Raw genomic sequence first — 17,234 nt, 5'->3', positions numbered from 1 at the left:
TATACACAGAAATTAGGAGTAAGATTAAAACTGTCAGTGTTGCCTTGAAGTAGCTAATGTAACATATATTTAAATTAAATTCTTACTTATTCTGTTTTATTATAAATTGTTTGTTTTAATACATCATATCTTGAGGCTCTACTCAGACAAACCCCATTTTCACAGTTTTGGTTTTGGACTTTGTACAGCTTGATGGCCACAAATCCAAGTCTTTATTTTTTCCTGCATTGCTCCAAAAGAGCTTAGATTTTGCAACAACACACAAAGCCTGCCTCCCACCCCAGATTTATACAAGGTGGACCATATGGCTTTTACTTTACTGAGCATGCTTAAAGAGAATGCCACCCACTATGAACTGGAATGAGGAACATCAAATTCATTTTCTCATGTGCTATAAGTAGGCTTTGAAGCCAGGTTTTCAGAGGTGTGAGTGACAGCACATAATCCGCAGCTTCTTCTGATTCCCCAGTTTGGATTTTTTTTTCTATCTGTCTCACTTTAGAATTTGATGGTCACCACCGACATCCTAAATTACTCAGTATTATACCGTCCTGGAAAAGGAATGTCACAATATAATATATAGCAAAAAACCCATCTCATAAAGAGCCAGATTATTATAAACTCAGTCAGGTCAGGTAGTATTTTACTCCAGATGTAGTCCCATTTACTTCATTCAAAGTAGTCTGTGTGGAGTAAGTAACTATTTCAGTGTGAGTAAGCATGTTGAAATCTGATCCAAAATAAACAAATGTAAAAACAAGATGCAAATGATTTGCTTCTATCTTTCCATCTTCACCCAATCTGTGCACTAGTTGCAATAGTAGATGGTTTTATTTTCAGACAGAAGTGCGATTTTCAAGTCGAGTGTGTCTGTTCGATACATTAAAATTCCAGATCACTTTTTGTACAAAATAATGTTCAGAATTGCATTGGTAGAGTAGCAAACTAGATCTTTGTTGAACAAAAATGGCTTGCACCAATTCTTTACAACTCAGCATTATATAAGAGTACAAACGTGAAACACTGCGTTAAACACAAAATACTTCCAACTTGCATAAATCCAACTTGCCACTACTGTAGATGTAGAGGTGGGAAATCGAATTCATCACCTCTCATGGAAGAACTTGCAGAAGGGGGATTTCTGAGAGGGAGTCTCTGCCTCGAGATCCTTCTTATTGTTCATGGGGTGGGATGGAGTTTGTCCCTTCATTGGACCACCTTCAAATGTGGCAAATCCCCAAGGCTGTGTGGGAGCACAAGGCCACCTGCATAGAGGCCCTGTGATCCCGACATGGATGTCCAGGCACTCACCATCGGCCTTGAATGGGGATAATGCATGTTCCCCTTTCTCTCCAGTTTGCTCACCCGTTTCTGTTCTCAATCTTCCCAGCCTCTGCCTCCTGCCTGAGTGCATGTCTCGAACTGATGCAGTTCCCATGATAACATCTGGAGGGGAGCAATGCTGCAGAAGAGGTTGGCAAAATCTTCTGAATGTGAGGAGGTAGATCCATGCATGGATGAATCCTTGGTCCTTGATCCTAACATAACCTCTTGTTAACAGCTACCAAGCTCCAGCTTCACAGATTCAGTCAGGAGGTGTTTCTGCTGTCTCAGGGAAAATGGGGAACATGTTGCATTTGCTTTGCTTCCCTTCCTACAGGTTCAGATTCTCCTCTTCCTCTATATGTCACAACAGAATGGATCCTAAGTAAGGGCTGCAGGATGCAGTATGTCCGATAGACCTTAAAGTGAAAACATAAGTTGCATGATATGAATTTCAATTTAGTATTTGCAATGATTAGATATGGCCATATGAGGGCCAAGATTGATGGGATATATCACTATTCAGGGTTTGGCTTTGAAAAATTATAACAAGGGTGCATGTTCACAACAAATTTCCATTTCATCCAAAATGTCAAAAATGAGGGGTTCAGTAAAAGGATTTAGTTTGCACCCATCTTTCATTCTGACATTGTGAACTATTCTTCAAGACATTATTATACTGTAGGCTTTAAGAGTGCATACTTCCCTCTAAGACTACAGAGTGAAAGGTTGATTTTTAAAAGCGCTGTATTCTAAAAAAAACAAACAAATTCTGCAAGATGACTGAAATAACGATGAGACCAAGGACAAAACTCTCAAATTCAACTCTGAAGGATTAGCAGGAAATAATGTCTTCCCTTTTTTGCCTGAGTTATGACTGGGCTTTTCAATTTTAAGCACATTCAAAGGTATTTTAAACAAACACAGTGTGATACAGTTTCATTAACAGCATTAACCATTAAGCTTTTGGTTTGTAACATAAGTCTTGAAATCAAGTGATTTCTCATGCTGACTCTAATCCAATGCACAGTGAACTCAATGAAAAGACTCCCACTGACTTAAATGGGGAGGTGGACCAGGTTTTTAATAGGAAATGGGGTCTGTATACTGATAAACAATTTTAAATTTTCTGTCTTCACCATTTTACCAATCTCCTTTTCAGCCTTCATTTCATCAATAAAGTAGAACAAAAGAAGTACATCCTTTGAGTTCTGCTGGTAACGCACTGATCCCACTTAAGTATTTAGAGATTTTATTCATTGCAGGTGACATTTTGATATCTAATTAATTTATTCTTAAGAGCAAGAACATCATAAAGCCTGGCTTCAAAAGAAAATTAACCCTATTATTTAAGCACTTTCTCTTTAAAAAGTGCATATTTTATGACACATAAGATTTATTTATTTTTACTATTTGGACACATGGATTTCTCATATTAATTTGGCAAACTGCTCATAACTGCTGCAGAGTGAGTGGCTCATACACCATAACAACCAGGTTTTCAAAATGTTTAGTTTCAGAGCTAAATATCTGTCATCCCAATGTCATTTTCCTGATCAAATACTCTTTCCTATGTAATGATTCATGATATAATGATCTCATTACATTCTGGGTTTGTATTTATTTGTTTAATTATATAACAATCCTATTAAGTCTGTATAAATAATCTTTTTAATCCAACAGAATGTTGATTTTCAGTTTATTCAGTCAGGAGTCTTCAGGCCATAGAAAGTCTTTACCCACTAGAAAACTGCCATGGGAGAAAAGACTATTCAGCTCAAAGATGCCTGGGAGGTGAAGCAATGAGAGATAGATTAAAGTGTTGTTCCAAATTCACTAGTTTTCCATCTCTACATCTGGCTTTTGTTAAGTATCAAATCCAGATAAAGTGAGGGTTTTCGTGTTATCAGTCAAACAAGGGAACAAAACCACCAACTACTTTATTTCTATAGGATCCTGGAATTTCCAGGATCATCAGACATTTCAAGAAAAGCAGGACTGAGAAGCACTATGTTTAATTCCCTTTTGTGGGGCTATACATTTTTAGTAGGAATTCGTGATATATAAATTAGAAAAGTTTCTTTTATGGTTCACTTAACAAGATTTAGAGCCCACCTTTCCTAACACACACACAAAAACAACAGAAACTTTCTGTTTGTTTGTTTGTTTGTTTGTTTTTTTTGCCTTATAAGAACCCAGATAGTAAAACCGAGGCAACAGAGATGGGGCCATACCTGTATGCTAGATCCAAAGATTACTGAAGTTTGGGGAACACTGAGATTCTTGATCCCAATCCAGATGTGAACTCTGTGGCTTGAGCCTATCTCCAGAAGTAAGAAATGATCTTTGAAGGCAGTTAGGTCCGCTAACTTTATCTCCCACAAAGAAGTATCTGAGCAGAGTGCAGAACTCCAAATGGGGGCACAATCCCTTCCCATCCTCCATTATTCTATTTTATTTTTCTATCACTTTTCTCTTCTTTCATTTCCTATCCATTTTACCAATCACCCTCTTTTTGAAGCTGGTTGAAATTGTTGTTATTTTTTGATGAAAAATTATCCTAATTTCAACTTAAAATGTGTTTTTGAAATCTTCCTCTCCCCACTCCACCCCTTCAAAAATCTTGAGGTTTTGTCAAGTTTTAAAACCAAAATATATATATTTTTGTACAATTCTGTTTTCTCTTTTCAATGGCAAAATAAAAACAAGGTAAAGAAATAATGAGGATTTTTTAAAAATGTAATTGTGTTTTTTTGCCAAAAAATTCAAGAAATATTTTTTACGAAATATAGTTAATATTTTTGACTAGTTCTATCATTCTTGCTTTTTTATTATGCTGTTTACCTTCCAGTTTTATGCCCTCTAAAGTAACAGAGGAAAGAAATGAAATACAGTCTCACCTTTCATGTCCCCCAACATCTTTTGTTGTTCAACCCCAAAGCTTACTCTTCATTTTACAATCATTTTCCCTCTTTTCTTCGCTTGTTACATTCTCCTTTCTCTCTGTGCTGCTTGTTCTCCTCCATATTTCAGTCTGTCCACAGTCTTTCCACAACTTTATCTCACTACCCTATGTTATAAACTTGATATAAAAATGCTCTGTTAAGGACTAAAGGTTGAAAGTGAAATACAGTAAGATCGTTCTCCTAACATGACTTTCTTTGCAACACATTATGAAAAATCACAAACACTAAATGTCTAGAAATGATTAGTTAAAGGATCCAGCATTTTCTCCACTGCCCTACCACTTCCAATCACTCACCCTCATCCCAGCCAACTTAGCCTGCCCTGCCAAATTTTCCTTTGTTCAATAAAATTTGCAAAAATATACATAAAGGTCAAAATAGCATAATACTAAGAGTTTATAAAATCCTATATCCTATTGAAGGGATCTGTTTCCATTAATGTTTTAGTAATTTGACATTTTAACCCCAGATTGTGTGTGTGTTCTGGTGCTTCTTGTTTCCAGTTGAGCTAGAAGTACTGTGAAAAGAGCAAATATTTCTTACTTGTTAAACACAGACCAAGTGTTTGTTACTCTACAACATAAAATACAGATAGTTCTTACCCCCAAAGAGTATGCTGTTTAAATAAGACAAAGTAAGCAGGAAATCCAGAGGAGTGATTGACAAAGATTGTTTTAAAAATGATTATTAGTTTGCTTCCTAGGGGCATCATGAGAGAGGTGCGGGCCAGATCCTGAGCTAATGAAAATCACTGCCAGTGGAATTTCCCCATTAAATTAATCAGTTGGAGGATCTATGCGAGTTTACACCAACTGAGAAGCTGCCCGTGTTCTTTAGGAGGGATTGGAAGGAGGAGAAGTGGACCAGAACAGAGACATCATTGCATATAGAGGGGCAGTGTAGAAAAGATTTGGAGGTGATGATGAACAGAACATTGAAATTGGTGTGATTAGTGGAGCAGGAAGGAGGACACTTTCTGTCACTGGAAAAACGAAGTTCAGAATCATGCCAATAGAGGAAATAATATTAAACAAGTTAGTCAAACATTTGAAAACTTTTACAGTTCAGTTTGACTGTTGAAGAAATGTACAGGGAAAAGCTGGGGAGAATGGAGTAATTGATCCAACTGAGCCAGTTTGTCCATGGAAATTTGAGTGTGACTCCAGATAAAAGGTCGTATCTATCTGCTGAATACAGTACCAGAAGGTGGTATCACTGGTTGTCATTGCTCCTTAGCAGCCACAGTGGTCTGTACTCTCAAGAACATTCAACTTCACTTTTAGAAGTATTAATGTTAATATAGTTTTGACTAATATACAGAAAAACCTGACTTAGTGACCACCTCTGAAGAGAGATCACCTGTCTCGAGTGACTGCCTTTAGTAGTAAGGGTGACATGATATGGTATTACCACCCTTATTTCCCCACTGCTGCTGGCAGCAGCATTGACTTTAGAGCTTGGCACCCAGGCAGTAGCCGTAACTCTCCAGCTATCCAGCTCTGAAGGCAGAGCAGAAGTAAGGGTGGCAATACTTTGACACCCCTACAATAGGCTTATGGACCCCTTTAGGTCAGAATCCCCAGTTTGAGAAACTCTGTGTCCTTTTGTATACTGTACTACTGTATTAGTAAACCCACTAAGAGATTTTAAATATTGTATACTGTATGTAATTTTCATTTAAAAGGCAATTAAAATTAAACATGAAACATTGGAAACAATAGTAGCCTTTCTGTACATCATAAAAGTGCCCATTATAAAGCAAATCTTTGTAGAGAGACCACCACTTACAAGCAACCACTTTTGCTAACTCCCATTAGTGGTTGTTCTTGGCAGGTTTTATCGTAGTTTTAGCTATTAATTCACATTCATGCTCCATGTCAATGTCACACAGAAGTGGTCCTAGATTTTACCTGCTCAAATAAAACAGAGAATTTTTCCATAAAACTAATGTACCCAGGAGAAAGGAGAAGTAAGTAATTCATTCATTTCTATTACATCAGACCTAAAATATGATGATTTAGGATCCTCTAGAAGACTAATTAGTTTAGCTATGTAAATGGAGGTCAAGTTTTCTAATATTTATTCCTAACAATATTTTCAGTTTTACAGCTAAATTAAAGAATCTGTTTTCCTTTTGGCATATGCCATTAACAGAGCAGAAGCTACACCCAACATAATAAAGTTCACCCTTTCTTATTTTCTTGCTTTGGAGAATAATTGATTTAAGGATCAATCCAACTCTCTTTGATGTCAATAGAAGTATTTCCATTAGCTTTAATGGGAATTGGATCAGATCCTTAGTTATCTTTGGCCTTTTTCTTATTTTCCAAAAAAGTTATTATTTTTTTGCTATCTTCTGAACTCTGCTGAGTTTGCCTATACATATACAGTTAAAAGATGGGGCCCTAAACTAAATGCAGTGCCCCTGGCTGAAGTCTTACCAGTGTATAGCAGAATAATTCTTATTCATTTATATGAATTATAGAATTTATACTAAATTCTTAGTGATTTACTCATACAACCCAATACAGAAATTTGACTCATACTCAATGTTACCATCTGCATAAATCCTGAGATACTACTCTGATACAACTGCCCAAGCAAGGATTTCTTCACTCTATATTTCTGCATTTGTCTCCTTACTTATATCTGAACCATTTTATATTTGCCTGAATATAATCTCATTTAACAGACTTCAGACCATTCTCTAATTTATCAAGATAGTGATGTATTTTAATCTTATCTTCCAAAGCATTTGTGATTCTGTTTAGTTAGCAGATTAAAATCCAGATGTTGTATGTAACCTCACTTTCCTCCCAGGGTTACTCGGCACCACGCCCCTGTGTGCCTGTGTGCCTGAAGTTGTTGATAGTAAAGGAGATCCTGAGTGTCCCAGTGGTGATGCTGGATGGGTGGGAATCATCTATTCACTCCTCCACTGCAGTCCTTTTACTTAAAAAGGAAATTAAAATTGGCGGTGCCTCCACCTGGCTGGACCTTGTACACACTCACAGGCATGCCTTGGGAGCCTGCAGGAATAAACCTAAGCTTATCTATGCAATGGGTCTAACTAAAAAAATGCTAATTATAAACAATATACAGCCGCTATACACCTAGATTAGAGTTAACACACCTTTACTTAACAATTTAAGAAAACATTGTAAACAGACTGAGATTAAATGTTACTACTAATTTAAATCAGCAGGGAGTAGTTCAATAAATCAATTAACCAATACAGTTTACAGTAGTAAATGAAACTTATCTAACTTGCATTTACACTGATACAAGAGATTTTTAAGATGATCTAGTCCATGTAAGGAGATCAGCACCGGAGAAAGCATTTATCCACACAGCTGAAATGCAGTCAGAGAAGGGGAGAAATACATCATGGATGTTATCTGTTCTAATTTAAATGATAAAGATGGTGACAGTATCATAATGATTAGGCATGTATAGAAATGTAGTTAGTTTTAAGTTTAAGGCTTTTGATAAGTAGTAAATAATGATCATTTAGAGCAAGGTTTAGCTAGAATTCTAAGATGGTGGCCACGGTGATGTCTTGCTAAGAGAGAGAGAGAGAAACAAAATGGAAGTGGTAAGAAACTGACCAATAGCAGTAAGGTAGACTGGAGTGAAATAAAAGGAGGGGTCAGTAGGTAGGAAGGAGAATATGAAGGAGGTCCAAGTTTGAAGTAAACAAGTAAAGCAAATTACATACTAGACAGTTGATTGGTTGAAAATGATATCAACCCTGGGTGGGGAAGATGCTGTTGATTGACATTAAGAAAGCAACCAATCAGGAAAGGGAAGAAAATCGTATATCAGGCAGAGAGCTGAGAGGCTGTAGTGTGGCTGAAGATCAGAAGGATTGCAGCAAGCAGCAGCAACAAGCAGCAAAGACACAGCAGCAACGAGCAAACATACAGAGCAGAAGGCCCCTTCAACAAGCCAGAGGGATATGATTAAGAAGGAAGGAAGTATAATTTTTCTTACAATAAGGAATACATGTGTATGACTGTAAATCAGTGGTTCCCAACACCTGGCCTGTGGGCCAAAAGTGGCTATTGGGGTCTTTCAGAATGGCCCGCAGCTTTCCTGCCACTGGCTGCAGAAGGGAGCCACTGCCTAAGTATCCAGGAGGAGTTGGTTGATGGTGCAGTCTCCTTGATGCAGCCCAGGGGATGGGAGATCAGTGCTCCCCTCCCCTTGGCTGTAGGAGGGAGTATGGCAAAGTGCTCTGCATGGGTGCCTAAACTCTGGGGTCCCTGCTGGAGCCAGAGAAAGGGGAGCACAGATCTCCGTCCCCCTGGCTACAGAAGGCAGCCACTGCCTTGGGACCCAGGTGGAGTGCACGATTTCCCTGTTGCAGCCAGGGGGACAGGAGATCCTCCTTGCTGAACTCCTTCCCTCTGTCTGCAGTGGGGGAGAAGGGGCTGCTGGCAGAGACTGGTGGCCCTTCAGGGTTGTAAAAATTATATTTGTGGCCCTCGAGCTAAAAAGGTTGGAAACCACTTCTGTAAATGAAGTTGGATGCTTGTGTCTGAATGATCTCTAACCCCACCCATTCTATGATTACGTGATCAACACTCACAGAATGCTAGTTTGTAGTAGTATTATTAAGTGTTATTGTAATATCACTGTATACCTACACATAAGGGAACTGTATGTTATAAGTTTAGTATTCTGATACAACATTGTATTAAAGCTTTATACGTATGTCCACAAGGTCTTTCTCCCTCTGTTTATATTGTGTTTCAACATTGTATGTTTGTCATGCGATGCTGCAATAAGTATTCATAACATTATAATATGAGCTAAGGAAATATTGTATTGTATTCTGAGTATTGTATTGCAATTTTAGAGTTTATGTTATATCTGATGGTGCACCACATTAGGTTCTATGGTGTGCCAAATGGCTTATTTCATCTGTGACATTGATTTTCAATTAAAATTTTTATTAAAATTAGAATTTAATAAAGAGACATTTTTTCTGAAGAAATTATTGTCTAAGTATCAATCCTTAGAGCAAAAGGCTGTATCCGTGTCCTCCCAAGGGTAAATTGAGGCAGACAGGTCTAGGGATTTTCCCTATGATTTAAATGGAAACCCCTGGTAAACCCTTGTAAATCTCCTAGGGCAGACCACGTCCTGTTACTTGCTTTTAGAATTATGGCCTGGGATTGATTCATTAGTATACCTAAGCCACTATGGGATCACTTGGGTGCAAAGTTTTGAGATAAGAACACTGCCACCAAATACTCCACTCTTGAATGTACACACCTCTGAGTTTCAGAGTTCTAAACAATTGCTTAGATCTTGAAGCTGGGGACAGCACTCTGTTGGTCAAGAAAATCAGTCCAGGCAAGGCAACAAGGGACAGAGCAATTTTTATTTGGGATCATTCCAAGCTGCACAACTCCTCCAAAAATGGGAGTTGTTTTAACCAGATGCCAGCATCCTGGTGTGATGCTGTCTGGATTAGGGGGACTAATTTTAATGTTATTTAATATCATTATTGCAAAATTACAATAATTTGTACAAGATATGCATTGTCAGGTACCATTGGAAACATGATTTGCTAAATATAATAATATTGTTTATGTGCATGTATCATCTGTGTATCTAAAGTTATAGATATGACTGTTCTTCTGGATTTCAAATGTGTTTGCTCCTGAAGTAATTGTTTGTATCCAGTCTAGTTAGTTTGTGAATGAACAATCCCAGTTGATGGCCCATCAAAGGATACTTAGCTTTCACAATGGGTCATAAAAGGAGTTCATTCCCAACCCCTGAGCCTTTCTGTGGACACTTTAGCCAGGTAACGAGCAATGGCAGTTCCTGTGACTAAACAAAGCATGCAAGGACAGGTGACTTACTCCTGTGACCCTGGACTCCATCATGTTTCTGTAAATTTCCACAAACAGCATGGCAAAGGGACATAAAAGGCAGCTGCACCACATCCATATTGTCTTTAGTCTTCATTCCTGCTTCCTACCTCTGGATCAACTCATCTACAACTGAAGCTGTGAAACTTGTATGTAACTGATTGCTTTAATCATATAATATCTCTCACCTTGTTTGTTTCTTTCTTTTTATCATAAACCTTTAGTTTTAGTCACTAAAGGATTGGCTGGCAGCATAGTATTTTGGGTAAGATGCAAACTTATATTGATCTGGTACTGTGGCTGACCCTTTGGGGTCAGGAGAACTCTTTGGTAAAGAGCATAGATTTGTAATAACTTATCTCTTTGCTGCACCTAGTGGCTGATAGGGAGCCAGAGACTGGAATGCTATAAGGGTGCTGTGTATTTTTTTTATGTTTGCTTCTTCATAATCAGTGTGGGGAATCAGAAGCACTGTTGTGGCTGGTTGGAAAGTCTAGCTTCAGTGTTACCCACCAGTGCTAGGAGAAGCTGCTCTCCTTTTGCAGCCTGCCCTGGCCTTTGAGTTTCAGGGGACTACCCTATGCACGGACATGTCACAACTGGATTCTGGTTTGATGATGAGATCACTCTACCTCTTCACAAACTCAAAGAACCCCATAAAGCCTCTTTACAGTCCCCCTTCCCTTGCAAGCACTTTCTCATACAAGGATGGTAACAACTGCCTTCACTGCAAGCCCACCTCAGCTGTGGGCACAGCAACTGTCTTTGCCCAGGCTCCAGTGAAGCCCACCAACAGTCTGTGAGGCTCCCTGCTTGATCAAAGCACCAGCAGACTCTCAGCAGCAGGTTCTGGCTTCCTAGCAGCAGTTTAGTGGCAGCTCCTGGTTTGGACAGAGCTCCATAAATCAATCTCAGCTCCTGGCCAAAATGTAGCCCACTGCATGCTCTCCCTGAATTCCCTGGAAGCAGCAGTCACTCTCACTTCCCAAAGGCATCATGGGAAGTGTAGTCTCCAAGGCTGGACTGCAGCTTTCAGGATCTTCCCAGCTGGAACACCCCCAATTAAGTTCAGAGGCCCCTCCAGTAAAGAGTGCCTACATGTAATTTAAAGATTGAGAGGGCTAAGGTCTAAATTTCAGGAATAGAAAACTTCATTTGGAAGTGCTGGAACTTTTCTCCGTTCCTACATTCCCATGAACATTTTTAAAAATAAAAATAAAATACTGCTGTGGCAGGAAAAAAAGTCTTTTCAGGGTAATGTAGTCTACTGAAGTGCCGTTAATGAAGGAAGAACTCTGTTAAATCACAGTTTGCCCCCCTAAATTCATCAGCTGCAAATATGCAGTGGCACTGTTTTGTTAAAGACATTTCAAACATTTGCTGTACAGTTACAGCACAGCCAATTGCTCTTTGGAAAAAAACTCTTTGGATGCCTATGTAGGAGGCCATGTCTTCAATTTATTCTAAAGACCCACAATCAGGAGGAAAATTGGGGGGCACAATTTTTATCTCCCGCTCTCCCAAAACTGCCAAAGTTCACACTATTTCCATCTTGCTTGGATGTGTTGATAGAGTATGTTAGAGCCGCAGCATTTACACATGCCACCTGACCACTTGCTTGCCCTCTTTTGCCTGGATTACACATACTCCTGAGTAATCTGTGCAGGTAGCTGAATAGGGGCTATGTGGAAAGCTCCTGGGCCAATCAGAACAGTGATGTGAAACAGTGGGTCTTTTGAACCTGTTTGGAAGTGGATAAACAACAATGAATGATTCTTTAATTTGGTCCTATATGTTGGGCAGTCAACCCTTGCTCTTCCTCTGCACCTAAGACTTGATCTGGGGAGTGCTAATGTGTCTACACAATGGAGGGTAGAGGTTTCGGGGGGAATTTATCTCCTCCTGAGCAGCTGCATTAGGATGGGTCATAAAATCTGGCCCATAATGATCAGATCCCATTCGACCAATCTTCACCCTAATTCGGCTTGAAGTTTTGAATGTATCCATAGCTTTACAGTTTAGAATCTAATTCTCAAGTATCACAGCTATAAATCACACTTTTATACACTAATTAGCATTGCACAAACAACGGAACAGAATTGTACTGTACTGGTACACGATGTATGAATGCTGCTCTTAATTAAGATTTAGTTTAATTTGATTTTGACAAATGTAAATAACAGTAAATGTTTTAAAAGGTTTAATATACCGTATAGTTTTAAAACTATCAGCTCATCCATTTTTTCCATCTTTTCCCCATCCATCAAGTTTTATATTTCTGGTGTCCTCACTGTGTAGCATTTCCCCTCTCTGCCCTCTGCCTGCTACATTTCTAGTTCCCCTTCCATAACTTGTCCCACTTCTATATGGCTGAGATTCCCATTTGAGGAATTACTTCCATTCACTAAATCATATGTTGACATTTGTTATTGTGTACTTTTCCATGAATATTAAGGAGAAAACGGAGCCTTTTACCTGAATCACCTAAAGTGTGATTTTTTTCAGATCTAATGGAACCCAGACATATTCACCCCTTGGCTTAAGTAATTCAAAAAATGGCTAAGCAGATTTTGCAAAACTAAAACATATTTCCCTTAGCCTGTCTCTACTTTACTTTAAAACAAAAAAATATTTACTGAAATATCTGAAAAGTACTGTTGTCCCTTTTTGACCTGAGCAGCTAGTCAAAGTTTGGTCCTTGGGGATGTTCTAGATGGAAGTAGAAATTGATGGAATCTGTTACTTTCTTGATGCAATCTTGCTTGTTTACAAGGAATGTACAAAGTCCTGTGTCTCTGAATGCAGGAGAAACCAAGAACAAAGGGAGCAGTTAGTTTACATCCCCAAAGCCTCTTTAGCCATCACCAGATCCAGATGTGTTCTCTTGTTTTTTCCAGAGAAACACAGTGTTTACAGGCTGCTGCTGGGCTTTCTTGCCTCCCATCTCTCTCTTACTATCTGTTCTCAGTTTCTGTGGGATGTCTTTTTCCATGCCACCTTCCACCCCTCCAAAAAACAATACTCAGCCAAAAGCTCTTGGACAGGCTCCAACACACCTTTTCCCTTAGGTGGGGGCTTGTGCTCACAGCTATATTAGTTGAAGGATGAGTTCATACCTGTCAATCTCAATAGGGTGTTAACTCAATCCATATCAAGGTTTCAACCGGTTCTTAACAGTACAAACATAACCAAAATAGATTGTGTATAATGGATAACAGATTATCTGTTAAATAATCTTGCATGTAGCAATGATTCCAATATATAAAAATATCTACATTTCAAAGTGTTTGTTTGTCTGCCTGTCTGTTTGTTTAAATAAGAACAATTACTACCTTCTTATACCCCTACAGCTCAAAACGTAAGACTCCCAATCATCCCTACCCGCTTCTTGGCAGAACAAAAAGTGGTCTCATAGCACGATCTGAACAAATCCAAGTTGTGGCCAAAATTGATGAGGAGAGGCAAATTTCACATTCAAAGATCCTCTATATAGATTTGCTAGTTCCTTTTACCTTTCAGAGGTATGATGTTATAGTGAAGTTTACACTGTTTTCTCTGACTGTGGAACCTACTAGAAACAAATATTCAATTGTTCTAGGATTCTAAACAACGCCATGCCAATGTCCAGTGACCCTATGTGTTTATTTCTTTCTCTTTTTTATTTTTTATCTGTGTGTATGAGTGTGTGTGTATGTTTGGCAATACATATATAAAAATTCAAACAATCCCATCTCTAATAGAACCCCATGGAGTGGGCAAGAAGATGGGGAAGAAAAATTGAAAGACAGGTGGATTGTATATCAGATTTTTCCAATATTAACCAAGATTATTAATATCACCATCTGAACTGAAACAATTCCATTTTTCACTCATACAAAACAAGCATTTTTCATTCATACAGGAACATGTCGTGGAAAAAAGGAGGACCAAATTTCACTATAGTCTGTACTTAGTAACGTAACATTCTATCATACAAATCAATTTCTGCCATTCATGAGGACTATTGTAAGCACTTTCTAATATCAGTTTATTAAACTACCAGTAAAGAATGATTATAAAATGGTAAAAAAAACCCACCCTATATTGCAGCTGCAAGTCAAATTGAAAGGCTAATGTGATATTGAGCTGATACCTTACCATCTGATCCTCAGTGATGGACTGCAAATAATATCCAGAAATAAGGCTATAACATGATGCTTCATCTCCTAACATTTCCCGCAGCCATTGTTTTTGGTGTTTTCAACTTGTAAAATTTCACAAGCTAAACAAGGGTTGACTTTGTGGTTATTTGCATGAGGTATCTCTAGTATTGCCATCTTCAAAAGACCAAAAATCATGAATCAGAGCCCCAAAAAATCATGAGACAGTTTTTAAAATTGTATTTTTTTTTTATATTTAGGAAGAAATAAGATAAGAAGGACACCTTGAAGAGAGAGGCCCAAATGTAAATCTTGTTTTAACCAGGCCAGAGGACAATAAAAGTGGATCTGAAACTTTGCCCATCCCTTGAAGTAAACAGAGCTGAACCAACCCTTCATCATGTTTATATTGATTATTTGTTTTAGCTTAGGAAGAAGTGCTCCATTACTGCTTCATTCCCTCTTTGTAGTTACACTTTTGAACACAGGGACAGATTTATATCTGGTGATAGAGGATCCATCTCTACTGTGTTCATTGGGGTTGCATTTACTTACATTTGATTGGAATTGAGACTTTTATGTCATCAATACTGGAACTGATTTAAATATAGATGGGTGAGAACTGAAAGCATTATTAGATAAGGAAAGAACCTAAAAAAGTTTTTAAAGTAGTTTTTGTTACAAATCAGAAAAATAGTTTTTAATTTACAGCTCCTGTCTGATCTACTATTACTGAAATTATCTCCTTAAAGGTCAAAATGCTAATTAGGAAATTTTCTTTGGTGATACATCAGAAATGTGGAACATATGATTAGATCAGCTTTTTCTAGAGTTCAATTACCCTTTTCTTCATTTTTAAAATGCAAGAGAGAATTCAAATTTACAAACTGAAGCTAGTAACATTTAATATTTTTCTTTCTTAAACTGGGTAGAAAATTAGCTTAAAAGTCTAAAAACTTAAAACTTACATGTGTTTATTCAAATATCAATTTCCATTAAAATACTATTTATCAGTGAAACATTAAACACATAATCATAGTAATGAACCAATATTATTTAATTACTAAAAGGGTGGTTACAGTTATACTTTGATATTTATTTCAAATTAATACATTTACTAATATCCTAAATAGATTAAAATTAAATGTATCTTTCTAAAATATTATGGCCAGCGCCCACTAATATATATACCGCATACATGTATAGAAGCTATATAAAAGTGACAAAATGCCTATAGCAATGGAAATTTTATTTAGATTTTTAGCAAAGATACATATCCAGGGATATAGAAAGCCATACTAAAAGATACAATGACATAAATCCAGCTATTTCCCCTCATGATAAATAACCAATCAATGATATCAAACCATCATACACAAATACCAGGCCTTATCTGGCTCACCCCATCCACCTCCAACAAACTAAATGAAAAGATGGGTCTTGTAGTGCAGCCTGAAGATCAATATATCAGCTATCTCAGGGCAAAAGAGCAGAAGAGGAGAGAATTCCAAAGCTGAGGGCACTCAGAGAATACCCCCCTGGATTGGTCAATTCCTTTTATACTGAGGCAAGTGATCTAGCTGGAAAAAGAATAATTAATTCTAAATGAAAATACAATATTTCAGAATTTTTGGAAAATAATTTTGAAAATAAATGTTTTGACATATTGGATCGCCCTCTCCAACCAATGTGAACAGTTCAGTAAAAGTGACATGAATTTGCAAAACATTTTAGTGTCACCCAATCTGCATTTTTCACCTAAACTTTTCAGCCAAAAATGTTTGTCCAGCATAGTCATAGTAAACATTATATGCAGTGCTATATAGCATCATTGTTTTATATGCATAACATAATAAAACCTATTAGTTTAGAGAAATGTAGCCCAGACTCTACTTACATTGGTAAACATAAATGGAAACTTTTTAGTAGAATCTCAATACCTAGCCGTTATAAAATACCTACAGTGGAGTTCTTTGCAACATTTGGACATAAACACCCACACACGCTTACAAAACCAATATATGTTTTATTGTTTGAGGGCAATATATACAAATTTCACAATAAGTGGAAAATGGGCACAGTGTTCCAACTCAAAGATGTTCACTAAGATTTATGAATGTCAGAATAGAAATGGTCTGAAAAAATGATTGCGGTACAAGGAATGTACATGTTCCTGTGCTGTAGCTGTTGGAGAGAGACCCGCTATCTTCCTTCTCCTTCACCATAACTATGCATGGATTCTGAGCCATGTAATCAACTTGGGTTGAATTCAATCACAGTCAGGCCCACCTTGGGTAGTAGACCTTCTCATAACTTAATGAAGAAGCCAAAGAGGTCGGTTGTCTCCACATACTCTGCCAGATAGATTCCAGGCCTGGAAGTCATGAACACTTATACTCATACTGGGATGCCCTGTAATTCTTTACTATAGACAGGACTTCAGTTATCTAATCTGTCTTGTTTGAATATTTACAAGGCATCAGACATAGAATTTAGATGCCAGATTTTTCTTCATGTGCAGCCCAAGTCTTTGCTATACCACGATGTGCAGAGAATTTGTAATGTCTTTCCTGAGCGCTATATAGCCTTAGGTTACGTCTGAACAGCAACTAGACACCTATGGCTGGCTCATGCCAGCTGACTCAGGCTTGTAGGGCTGTTTCATTGAGGAGCATTAACCAAATGGGGGCTTACTTCATAACCAATAAAGTACATAGTGAATAGTTCTACAAATAACTGCATTTTTAGACGTTTCAAATGTAATTAGTGTATAGCAGCACCACTTGCTGCTGCTTTTGAATCAGGTGTTATAGAGTAAATTATGTTCTCTATTTTGTTCATCTTTTGTATTTGGATTAACTACACTCTATTGGTTATGGAGAACTCAGGGGAAGCTTTGGCTGATAAGTGAGAAGGCATTT

This window comes from Emydura macquarii, unplaced genomic scaffold, assembly GCF_026122565.2.
Source record: "Emydura macquarii macquarii isolate MOO-44397 ecotype Brisbane River unplaced genomic scaffold, CSIRO-AGI_Emac_v2 contig_75, whole genome shotgun sequence".
NCBI classification, from domain to species: Eukaryota; Metazoa; Chordata; order Testudines; family Chelidae; genus Emydura; species Emydura macquarii.
This window is presented reverse-complemented; position numbering follows the sequence as displayed.